Source organism: Mastigoproctus giganteus, chromosome 13 (genome assembly GCF_048544385.1).
Source record: "Mastigoproctus giganteus isolate SK-2022 chromosome 13, ASM4854438v1, whole genome shotgun sequence".
Lineage (NCBI taxonomy): Eukaryota > Metazoa > Arthropoda > Arachnida > Uropygi > Thelyphonidae > Mastigoproctus > Mastigoproctus giganteus.
In genome coordinates, this window is record NC_143587.1 from 62,742,333 (window position 1) to 62,755,798 (window position 13,466).

Genomic DNA, 13,466 nt, shown 5'->3' on the forward strand with positions numbered 1-13,466 from the left:
TGTCTTTAGCCCCCTTTTTAAAAAGAGGCGTGATTGTGGTTTCCTTTAATATACTAGGGAGTGATCCCTTATTGAAAATGGCCGTGATCAGATGTATAAGTTGTTGTTGCAATACAACAAAGCAGTGTTTCCAGAGTGCCATGGGGAAACTGCCAGTCTTTGTGTCATAACTTAATTTAAATTTGTTGATGGTATTCAGTAAAATCTCTGCATTGACTTCAAATTGTGTCAGGGTATCACTGAAATCTGGTTTGGACAGAGGTGGGGGCAGAGATGGATAAAAGTTGCGACCAATAGCTTTGGCAAGAAAGCAGAATGCTCGAATACCATTAGTGCAGGAAGCAAGTTTTCTTCTCTTAGCCCGTTCAAACTCTAATTTGGACTGATTAATAACTGCTTTACATATGTTGCGAGCTTTGGTGTAGGCAGAAAATGAAACTGAGAATTAGAAACAAGCCAATTACGATATGCAACATTCTTCTCTTGAACAGCCTTAGCACATTTATTGGAAAACCAAGGTTTAGATAAAGGACGAGATTTTAAAGTGGAGTGTGGGACAAAGGATTCCATTCCTGCAAGAATAATTTCACTGACACGATCTGAGCAAACGTTGACATCAGAAGTTTTGAAAGGGTAATCCGACCAAAGAAAAGAAGAAAAGAAATCTCGCAGGCCGTCCCATTTTGCATTCTTCTAATGCCAAACAATACGAGTTTGGGAATAGCCATGAGATAAAGGTTCCATTGGAGAAGAGACAATCACCAAGTTGTGATCTGAGGTGCCTAAAGGACCTCTCACTTTGACCGTGTACTTAGAAGGGTTGTTTGTGAGAAAAAGATCAAGCGTGTTGGCTGTATGATTAGGATTGTCCGGTATTCTTGTAGGTAAATTAACAATCTGTGCAAGGTCATTAGTAATTGCAAAAGCCTCAGCATCTCGACCAGCTGGGTCAGTGTGGCTAGAAAACGGAAGCCAGCTGGAGTTGTAAACATTAAAATCACCAAGGAAAATTACCTCACTGTTAGGATAGTTGGACTGGAGAAAGTCAAGTTGCAAAGAGAGGAAGTCAAAGAGCTCCAAGTGATTAGTGGAGTTGGGAGAACACTAGAGACAACAGATGAATTTGACACAATGAGGTAGAAAAATTTTAAGCTAGAGAAGATCGAAAAGAGGAGATTCCAAATTATCAAATCTCTGACAGGGAATATCGGAACGGACATTAGTATTAGTATTAGTAATGGCCGCATGGTGCAAGAAAGCCTATGGCTTATGCTGCACCAGCCAAAAAAAAAAAAAAAAACGAACAAATAATAATAATTAATAAAAAAAAGGAAATTAAACCTATCATCATGTGCGCTTCCCTGACCCGAAGGTACTGTCCGGATGACCTTTGAATTTCCCCAAACTGTCAGCCTCTACCACCCATGTAGGCAACTTATTCCAGTAATTTATAACTCGCTGGCTAAAATAAAACTTCCTGCAGTCCTAGTTCTAGCATTATTTATAATCTTGAAATTTTCGTCCTCATTCATTTTACTGATGCCTCTCAGAGCCTTAAACACCTCAATCAAATATTCACAATGTACCACCTTTGCACAAGTACCACCTTTGAGGAGAAAGGAATCATACAGCGAATAATTTGGGCATCTGAGATGAGCAGTAGTTGAATCAACCGATAACTGAGATTCTGTCAGAAAAAGTACATGAAGTTTGGCAGACTGCAAGTGGAAATGGACATCGTTGAGATTAGAATTGAGACCACGTATATTTGTGAAATGAATTAGGAAGTGTTTGGGAGGTTTAGATCTTTTTGCAAATAAGCTTGCTCTATTAGTTTGACAATTCATGGTGTATTCAATAGTCAGAAAAAGTGAGTGGGACATGCTGCATGAAGTAATGAAATTTTCTGGATATAGCGTACACATGGTAAGAATATACCCAGATCCCTTGACATAACGTGGCCTCGTATATGCCCCCCCCCCACATACACACTACTCGGACTCCCTACAGTCACTATCCGGCAGAGTAGAGGTAGAAAGATTGTACACTAGCTGATCCGGAAGCCTCCTAGAGAGTTACCAAAAGGTTCGGTCCGGTGTACAAACTAGCGGCCGGCCTGTGAACACCGTTTTAGAGCTGTACCCTCGAAATGTAAGGAAGATTGGAACTCGCCACTATGTTCATCATAACCTCAAAAGTCATCAATCATACTGCATGATGGAAGAGATGGGGAAGGGTTGACCGGAACTTAGCTCTGGCGACTAAACATGGGTTCCACCACTTCAAGCTTCCAATAAGCAAAGTGGTGGTATTGCACCGGTTGATGAGTCATCTACCACCTAGTGTTCCCTGGTAACACAGATGGGCGACATTCCTCCATGTGATGTGGGCGCCACATCTCGACCCCTGCTTACGTTGGTCCACACCTGGGTGGTCACCAACCATGTGCTTGAGCATGGAGGATTCTCATTAAATCTTTTATTTTAAATATAGGACTATATAATTTCCATAACACATTTAAAGACAAATATGGAAAGCACTTAAGTTTTGGCTGCTTCTTGCTGTAATCTGCCAACAACTTTGTTTTGAATAAAAAGCGACTGGCTTCCTCAATCAGACATCTGCTTTAATTTTAGTGAACTCTGCTGTTGGGAATCGCGCCTTGGTTCTGTTCATTTTCTCACTGTTTATTACTCTCTCATTTCTTCCCATATTAATTTCTTTCACGTGGTCAACCACTGGATTCTTCGCGCGTAGCACAATAATTATAATCACAATTCTTTCCACACCTGGTGAAAAATTTCCGGATTCGAATCCTGTCTATGATACGAGTAAGCTTCATGGGCTTCTTCCACTCTGTGGCTGAGTTAGTTGATCTCCGATGATGAAAGCAAGGTTTTTATTCCCGAAAAGTCGGGTTTTTTTGTCCAGTAAATCAGGCAAACCGACCAGAGAACCCATAAACTTTATAGACATAACAAACATGGACAAATAAGGTAATTCTCTGGTGTCTCACAGTTTTTTGTGCATTTCGTTTGATATGGATTATAAACATAAAAATTATTGGAGAGAGAGAGAGAATTTACAGAAAAAAAAATGGGAAGAGATAATCGAGTGAAAAATATTTCTGAATAAAGAGAATTTCTTCTTCAGAAAAGGAAAGGAAAATCATTGGCACGTCACCAAATCGATGCAACTATAATTCGACAGTTTTGAAAGTTCCATTTCTGCTTACTTACTATTCAATAGGCAAAGCTTTAATACTTGATCGATAGAACCCGGAAGCCATCAATGGGAATTCCACCCTTTTGTATTTCAGCCTGGCGATGTCGCGGTTTCTGCTTCTCTTCATAGAAATCCTATCAAAGCCTGTTTTTGTACCGTTAGAAGATTCAGTGTAAAAGTTTTGACGCTAAGCAGAAGTTTTCCTCCTGAGATAACGAGGGAAGAAGGGAGAACTGTTTCTTTGGTTTCAAGGTCAAGAAGCTTGTATCACCGTCAGCACACGGTCCGCTGCACACTGCGTATTCGGTGTGGGGGCTATTGCAGTTGACAAAGACTTTTTTTAAGCTTTGCAGCTCTTTTGATATAAACATCAGAGACCAGTGAAATGGTTCAAAATGATGAAAGCTGTTTAGCTTTGGGATTGTGAATTCAAGCATAAAATTTACTTGATAATGCTATCACTTTGTATCTGCAAAGATAATATTTTTTGCATTCAACGTTATAAGGTCATGTAGTAATTTATAACTAATTAATGAATTATGATATTTAGTTATAAATTTCTAGAATTTATTATTCAATTCTAGAAATTTCCAGACAGAAGAGTAAACTTTTTATTTTGAGAAAACGAATAACACGATATCAACTCGCCAGTACGAGGAAAATACATATAGGGGAGTGGTGACGTAATATACTGGGATGGCATCATCATAAATAGTCATAATGCTCTTCAGTATTTGGCAGAGGCCTCCTGACTTACCGGAGGTTCAAATGAGCCTGCGAATTTTGCAGGCGTGTGTGGTACTAATTTAGATCCTACTTGCGAATTACGACACCCCCCTCAAAGAGTTATCCTCGCGGCAGCACAGTGGTTATAATCACCATCATCGCAACACGCATATAAGGTTGAGTCCCTTCAATGATGCGAGAAACTTTTATGGATTTTTTCCCCACTCTGTGGTTAACTTAATCGGTCTCAGGCGAGGATAGCAAGATTTCTACCCTCCACCCTTCCGAAAACTCGGGTTTTTCGTCCAGCAAAACAGGAAAACCGACCAGAGAGCACAAGCATTTTATTGGCATAGTACAGATGGGTGGATGAGGTTGTTCTAGGTAACCCTAACTTGACAATTTTTTTTCTCTCATAGAGTTCAACAGATTCAAGGGTACCAGGAACCAAAAATATCAAAAGAATCGGGTAGCTGTTGAATCGGGTAGCCATTCAGGTCATCTGTTGTAAATCCCATCGAAATGCTGTTTAACTAATCTGATTAGCTGTTTTGAAAGAGTTGGTTATAGGAAATAATTCTGACATTGTTTATTTGGATTTCAGCAAAAAATTGAACCCTGTCCCCACCAGGAAAGGTTACTGTATAAAGTGGAACATGTTAGTATTAGGGGTAAGATCATTAAATGGATCGCGGAATGGCTGCGGGACAGGAGCCAGAAGGTTGTGATTAATGTTTACTCTTCAGATTGGTTCAAAATGGTTAATGTTAGAACTGAGTCTCCGAAGAATCCGTGCTAGAACCACTGTTGTCTCTGATTTCTTAAATGATACTAAAGAAGGCATAAAGGGAGTAATGTCAAATTTTGAAGAAAATATCAATAGATGACTCTAAATCTTTTAAAATCGTATCTGATCTGTACACGTTGTTGGACTTTTTCTCTTAGTCCCCAAATATTGATTTGCGAAAAGAAGAATACAGTAGAATCAGTGAATACGGTAACTAAATTAATTTTAATAAGGTAAAGAAGCTTTCGGGATAACGAACCCCTTCCTCAGCAAGTAAACATAACATAAAACGTTAGGAATGGAATGAACTAAATCAGCAGTGCGTGCTCAGATTGCTGGGAGAGTGCGAAGGTGAACGTGAGCGTGTTCAATCACTTACTATGTCAAATCAGATGATTATTGCTGGTACCCGGCGCGTATATGGGATGACTGCCAGCGTTTGTCATGCTTTAACACTACAGACTCCAAAATTAGGTAAGTCTTGTACCTCTGCTGCGATTTTAAAACTTTGTGACAGCTAGATACGTTTAGGGACTCTAGCCATAGGCGATGATAGTAGTGCCGAGACTAGTCGATCACCTCGCTGTCGCGGCTGGATCTACGAAATATGATAGGTCCAACCGCAGGCGGTTGGACCTATCATATTTCGCGAGGCGGTCCTGGAGTCTTCTGGAGCTTTCTCCTACATAGCAGCTGCAACAATCTTGGTAAGTGATCCAGTATACAATACCGCTGCGTAAGAGAGGGGCGATGGGTGTTTTTATTCTCGAGACCAGAGATCGCAAACTTCTATCAGGAAGTTGTAAGCACTTCACGTGGTACCCGCGTAAGATCCCAGAAATCTGGTCTGAGGCGCCTTGGTAATATGGAATATAAGCAGTAGATACTGTTTTGCTGTCATGAGGGGGGAGACTTGCAAGTTCTTGTGCTTGTAGCGAGCACTTGTCCAACTTCAGTGCGCCTGGCTTCTTCTGAGCTGGAATGACTCGAAGCTTGAGAAAGTGCAGTGCTGTTCATGTGACAAGGGGCACTCGCTGACCTCTTGAATTGCCCGCAGCACATCGATTTCCGGTATAGTGTGTTAGTTGTCTGACGGCACCGGGAGTTTCCTTCACCTCCGCTGGTTTCCAGATTTCCAGACGAGGACCCACCCGTCTCACTAAGACATCCAGGAGACAGAGTCTTGTTCGCTTCCAATTCTAAAGTGAACTGGAAGAAGGGGATAGGAAGTTGAGGTATTCTAATGATAGGCTGGGATCATTCTCTGGGGAAACCAGTGCCACAGGACCATTCTCTTTTATTGATTTGCGACATGGCAAAGCATTTACCGATGTTTATAATTCTGGATGTGTGAAACTTGTATTCATCAGTGTAAGTCCAACCGTGGCTACAATAAATACGGAAGGCTGAAAAAATATACATTTTTATGTAGATAGGTTAAAAGTAACAGTTGAAGGTTAGGTGTGTTTTAAGGGTCAAAGCAAATAAGGCTATGAGGCATCAGTATACTGTGTCTGTAATTGCGTGTATTTTCAGTCCACTTACTGGAAAAAAAAATCCAAAAATTTCTGGGCGCTGTTGTTGTTGTAGGGTTTTAGGCGCTTTAACAACTTAGGACATATTGCGCCATATATAACATGTCTCTAAATTGCGTGTATTCTATCGATCTGCTATTTGATGGACGAAAATCCCCCAGTTTCCCGAAAAAAACCACGCTACCCTCACTGACACCAACTAACTCAGCCACGTTGGGAAAAGACCCATAAAAATTACCTCGCGTCATTAACGAGATTCAAACTTAGGTCTTTTCACCCCGTGTGGGGTGGACGTTGATTGTTCCAACTGTGCTACCCACGAGGGCTTTCAGGGAGCATTATAACCAATATACTACCACAAGAGCTATGCGTTAGGGTGATGTTGCACATATCCCTAGTTGCACATATTGCACAGCGTTGTGGTGCTCATTGGAAAATGTCACTGTTAGTTTACAAATTTGATAACACTGAAAAAATGAAAGGTTTTAAAAATTACGGTGAACTGACTGATCGAATATCGAATCAAAAACTTCTATTTAAAAAAAAAAAACAATTGTTGAAAGAAATTTAATCTCTGCTGTTAATGTATTTTTCACTCGGCTCTGCAAACCCCAGATCCGGCCTTGATGTGACACCTGCACCTATGAGATCTAGCGAGAGAGGAAGAAAAGTAAAGGAAAACTTAATAAAAGAAACGTAATTTTCAAGGCGAGTGTTGACAGTAAGATAATTCACTAACCGACCCTGAAATGTACGTGGCCACAGCTCAGAGTGTAGTTACCTGATACCACCGCTAGAGGACAGTACTAAAAACCAAGTTCATTGTGGCATGCCTGAGATTAATTACGAACTGTCCTGGTAGTCAAATAAGATAAACATTTTCTTTACTGCTTCTGTTAAAATTGATTGTTGCCAATAGTACTACTCATTTAATGTGGTATTGAGAAACATCATTTTGTGTAATAATAATGGAGAAAATAAATAATTTTATCTGCAAATGTTTAGCATTGTAATCGTTCGAACCGAAATCTCAAAGAATGAATGGACAATATGCGGATGCACAGAAAAGAAATTATATCAGTTTTCACTTATATAACCGGTTATTTATTTATTTTTTTGGTTTATTAAATATATAAACATGAGTATTGCTATTTGCTTATTATATTAGTCACAGCAGAAACGTGAAATACGTGTTATCTTTCAATTGTTATCAAAATCCAGGAAGAAATAAGTAAAGTACATTACAAAAATGTTGACTGCATAATACGATATGAAGTACGTGTTACTATTTGTTTATTTTATTAAATCACGTTTAAGTGTATTAATTTTTAATTTTTATTAAAATATAAAAGGAAATGAGTAAAGCATATCACAAAAAATTGAGTCAATATTATATGAAGGTAAGTGCACTGAAGTGAAAAAATATTTTATATATTATTAGTTAATTAGTAATTAGCCGACAACAAGTTAATTAGTTATTTACTTTTCACTTCTATTAATCAAGAAAAATAAAAAAAAAATCAATTAATTTATGAAATAAAAAGAGATCGTAAGTTCTAATGTCACTGGACTTATTTTAATTTTTTACTTTTAAGTTGTATTGCTGCATCTTACTATAATGTTAATAAAGAATTTTCTCCAAAATATTATTCTTGACAACCGTCCATCCTTTTATCTCACTAATCGTTTCATCCCAGGTCAAATATTCAATTTGCACAATCTTTTTTTAACCTTCTCCACCATCCTTTCATATCATTCATGCCATATATTTCCTCATAACTCAATGTCCAGCTACCAGCTGACTCATTTCTTTCGGTTTCTTCTTAAGCGCTTTGATCAGAAGTTCTTTCTTCACTATTTTATAAAATTAGTAACGAATCAGGACAGCAAGCGGCTAAACTGAGTCATCAAGGTGAAAGGACAGCTGAAAAAGTTTGAATATTTGGCCTTGGATGAAAAAGCCATTGTCATGAAGTGCGGAGATTCAAGAACATAAAAAAAAAAATCAATAAAATAAAGGTTTCTGCAGGCACCAACGATATTCGAATTCGCAATTTTCTGTTTACTAGGCAGGTGTTTTAACAAACTAAAATATAGCGCCCTCTGCTTTCTAGATCAGAAATAGATTGTTTGTTCGTTTGTTTCTTTGCAGATTTTTCGCCGCATCGGCCTCGACAGCCGTGTCGCGCTCTGACATCATTTAGTCCAGTTAACCCTAGACAAAAGCTAGTCCAACTAATATTTTTTTGTTGTGGTTCCCAAACACGTAAAGCATTAGATCCTGCAATACTTTATTCCGTTTTTGGGTTGAAGTCTGAGAAGAAGGGTTACTTGTTGACATTGGACTCGAAGTTCTGTAGATTATACTCGTAATTTTCAAGAAATACATGTGGATGAAGGTTATTCCAAATCAAAAAGGTGGAAGAAATAAAAGAGGAAGAGGGAGTTGGACAGTGAATGGATGTTTGACTGGTTGATCCGCGTATTCGGACTGGTTTGGGAAGCACAAATGGAACTACATATGCAACTGAGAATCTATGGAAATGTCTATAGAAAACACGTGCAGCAGAAACTGAATATTTGTGTGATAGAGAATGGAGAAATTTCGTAAGTGATGGCTCAATCTGACTACCCTCTTCAGATAGGGACTGGGAGCTTGAGAGACGTTTAGGAGGCACCACCCCACGTGTGGAAACAATGTTCCATAGAATGGCGGATATGTGGTTTGTGCAGGATCAGTAGCTGTTTATAATTTGACCTTCGTGAGTAGCACAGTTGGTGCAATCACCCTCCTCACAACAGATAGAAAAGAACCTAGTTCGAATCTTGTCGATCAAACGGGAATTAGTAGTAGTAGTAGTAGTGGCACATGATGCAAGAAAGCAAGTGTAGGAGCTTATGCAGCATCAGCCAAAAAAAAAAAAAAAAGAAAATCACACCATTCCCTCCAAATGTCTGTCCAGTTCCTCCTTAAATTTATTTAACCTATCAACTTCTACAACGACAGATGGAAGTTTGTTCCAGCAATTAACCACCCGCTGGCTAAAGGCAAATTTCCGCACATCTATTCTACATCTTTCCTTTCTTAATTTGAACTTATGTCCCCGTAGGTTGGTAATCTGAACAAGTGGAAGGATCCCATCAGAATTCAGCGTGCTCAACCCATTCAAGGCCTTATAGACCTCAATCAGATCACCGCGCAGGTGCCTAGTCTCCAGCCACTGCAATTTGCAGAACTTAAGCCTCTCTTGGTAAGAGAATCCCTTCATTCCCCTCACCAATCGTGTTGCTCTTCTCTGTACACGCTCAAGCAAATCTACATCCTTCCTAAAATGAGGCCTCCAGACCTGTACGCAGTACTCAAGGCGTGGCCTGACCATTGCCTTATACAGAGGGACAATCACCTCCTTTTCCCTGCTAGCAAAATTCCTATATATCATTGACAAAACCCCATGACCCGCCCTAGCAGCCTGTCTGCACTACTCAGAAAACTTCATATCTGACTGCAAAATTACTCCCAGGTCTTTTTCATTTTCTACCACCTTAAGTGTAGTACCACACAGTTGGTACGTTTCTCTGGGGTTACTTCTACCCATATGCAGTACTTTGCATTTGTCAAGGTTAAACTTCAGTTGCCACTTCTTAGCCCATCTGCCCAAATTATCTAGATCCTGTTGCAGTAGCACACTGCCATTACTGTCATTAACAACCCTGCCAACCTTTGTGTCATCTGCAAACTTCGACATTAAGCCTGATATACCTTCATCAATATCATTGATGAAGGTATATCATTGATGAATTTTTGCGGGCCTTCTTCACAATGTGGCTGAATTAGTCTGTTTCAGGTGAGAGTAGCTTGATTTTTTCTCCCGGAAACTTGGTTTTTTTGTCAACTACACAACACACGCAATTTGCAGACATATGGTGCAATATAGTCTAATATGCTGATGCATCTAAAACCCTATAACAGTAATGCTTTTTTGGTTAAAAGAAAAGTGGCGCCAACAGTGGAAAAGAAACCTAGTTTTTTTTACAAGCAACATTTGTGAACTTATTTTAAGAAAGAAAGGCTAGAATTATTCACAGGATTATTCCTAGTAAAGATGCATTGCACACTGCCCTACAATTAATATCCGGACACCCCATCCATGGATTGGGTATCCGGAAACAGGTCCTATGCACGCAACACGTCACAGAACCTGCTATAAATATGCACACTGGGCTTCGAACAGACAATTGCACGTTCAAGAGAATTACTTCAACAGTTCAACAGATTGATCGCCTCAACAAATGCTAGACGCCAATTAACATGGTGTAAGGAGCGCAAATCCTGGACTGTAGAGCAGTGGAAAACAATCCTATGGAAAGACGAGTCGAGGTTCGCACTCTACTAGTGTGATGGCCCTTCCTGGAGTGTGGCGAATGCCAGAGGAACAGGTCCTTCCTGATTGTATCTTCCCAGCAATGAAGTTTGGTGGAGGCAGTGTCATGGTATGTGGCTCCTTTCATGGTTTGGCTTGGGCCATTAGTCTTTATCGACAAAACCATGAATGCTGGGCAATACCAGGACAGCCTGGACAATTATGTACTTCCAACATTATGGCAATACTTCGGGGAAGGCCCATAACAGAGTGGTTTGAGAACATGGGTGTGGAAAAGTCGAATTGGCCAGCCCAGAGTCCTAATCTGAGCCCTATTGAGCATCTTTGGAATGTATTGGATCGTCGGGTACGTGCACATCGAGATCGCCCAAAGAACAAGGCCGAACTGGTGGCTGCATTAAAGGCCGAGAGGAGGAACATATCACCTGATATTTATAAAAAGCTGGTTGAGAATGTGCCGCGATGATTGAAGGTCGTCATAAAAGCACAAGGTTTCAGCACAAAATATTAAATGACACAATAAAAGCTCTTTTTTTTTTTTTTTTTGTCTAAAGGCTTAGAATCTAGAAATCTGAGTTGCGGTAGAAGCAGCAGAATCTGTTTTGGTGAAAATAAGCCAGAACTAAGTTTTAGAAGGAGGAAAGGATTTGCAACATAAGATCACAAATTGCGATTTCGGTTTGTGAGTAGATAATTTAATATTTGCTATCACAAATTCAGTAATTATTTCTTCCATTGTTTTTACCAAAAATCACGTTTCTTAACATCACATTAAATAAGCATCGGTGTTATTAGATAAAATCTATTTTAGAAGGAACAGTAAGCAAAATTTTTATCTATTTTATATACCCAGAGATGGCTGGCAATTAATTTGAGGCATGAGTGCTGTTTGTCATGCTCGGATTTGTTAGGGAATAAATCCGCTATCAATATGTTGCTTTAAATTATAGTTCACTTTCATTAAAAGTTTTCCTTCCTTACAGTATTTGGTTCTTCATTCAATAGTTCCGTACATCCCATGGCTGCAGGCATAATAACGAGACTCCATCAGGGGGATGGTGTAAAAATAACTGTGCAAACAGTAAACTTCATCTTCTGTTTATGAAATATAAAAAATAAGGCTGGCAATATAGTAAGAACCGTTAATATACTCAGGGCGTTACATTTCAAGAGTGTCAGTCTTTTATTTCTTAAATTAATAGTTTTTTTTTATTTTTCAGTAATTAACAAAACGAAAAGTAATTAACTAGTCATCAGGTTACCAATTACTTACTATTTGATTAACTAATAATACATAAATTGTTTTCACTTCACTGCATACCTCTCGACATAATACTAAATAAATAAATTTTTTATTTATATTCCGAGACGACCACGGGAGTTTACAGAATTGAGAGAATACAAGAACTAGCACTGTATTTAATACTCATGCGGTTTGACATTCATTTCAGAATCTGCGATTTAATAAATTAAAAAAAAAAAAACCCACTGTCAACACTTTCGTAATGCGGTTTACTTATTTCTTTCTGAGTTTAAATAATAAATGAAATATAAGATGTAATTAAATTAAAGTGGAATACGATATTATGTGGAGTACTGCTCAGTAAGATTTTAAATAAAACACTTTTAATTAGTTTATTGGTTTGCAAAGTGTTAGTTGGTTTATTGTTATAAAAATGAGTTAGTTAATGTACGCAGGGCGTTATATTTAAGGCTCGTTAGCAAATAGTAAAAATTCTTGATTTATAACAAAATAAGTCAACCCATCGACCTGAAAAATTGTTACAAAGATTTCTGCAATATTCTATGCAAACATGGAAATTGATCAGAGCTATGAAGAATTTTAATTTTCCAGATAGTGGAATTTGGGGATTCATCAACAAATTGACAAAAGCTAAACATCTGTGGATTTATTGGATGACTGTTTTCTGCAGCACCATGTCAGCTGGGCAACAAGAGGAAGCAATATTACTGATCTGTTTATCAGCAGAGATTCTTCATCCATTAAGAATCTTCCCATAAAAAACAAGCTGAGTGGCAGTGATCATAATGTTCTGATGTGGGATTTACTTAAAGACATAACTACTGTCAAGGGTAAAGGGAAGAACTTTTGCTTTTTGGGGGTGAACACAGTTTTTAAATTTTATGCAGTGGGACCATCTGAAGATGTTACCAACATCAAATCTAAATCTAAAGCTCACGGAAGAAATCGTTGAAGCTCATAGACTTTTCATACCAGCTATGAATTACTGTTCAAGGCTTACACCTAAATGGATATCAGATGAACTGATGAGACTTGTGGCAGATAAGAAAAATGCATGGGATGCATATAAATTGTTAGGTGATACAGAAGCCGATACATAAAATATAGTAAATATCAACCTAAAGCTCCGGCAACTCCTCTCCCCCCATCTCCTCCGTCAGGCAGTATTATTGATATCTTTTGATGTTATGATGGACATCATGGTGAGATCCAATCTTCCTTACATTTAAAGGTTACAGATTAAAAGGGTGTTCTCAGGCTGTGCTAGATAGTCCACTGGACCTAACCTACTAGCAACTCTTTAGTGGGCTTCCGGATCAGCTAGTGTATATTTTTGCTGCCTCTACTCTGCCAGATAGTGACAGGAGGGAGTCCGACTAGTAGTGTTTATGCGGGTGGCATTGTCGAGGCCACTTTATGTCAAGAAGCTGAGTATATTCTTGCCATGTGTACGCCATATCCAAAAATTTCATTACTTCGTAGAGCATATCCTCCCCATCTTTTCTTGTTACTAAATACATCATGAATTGTCAAACTGATAGAACAGT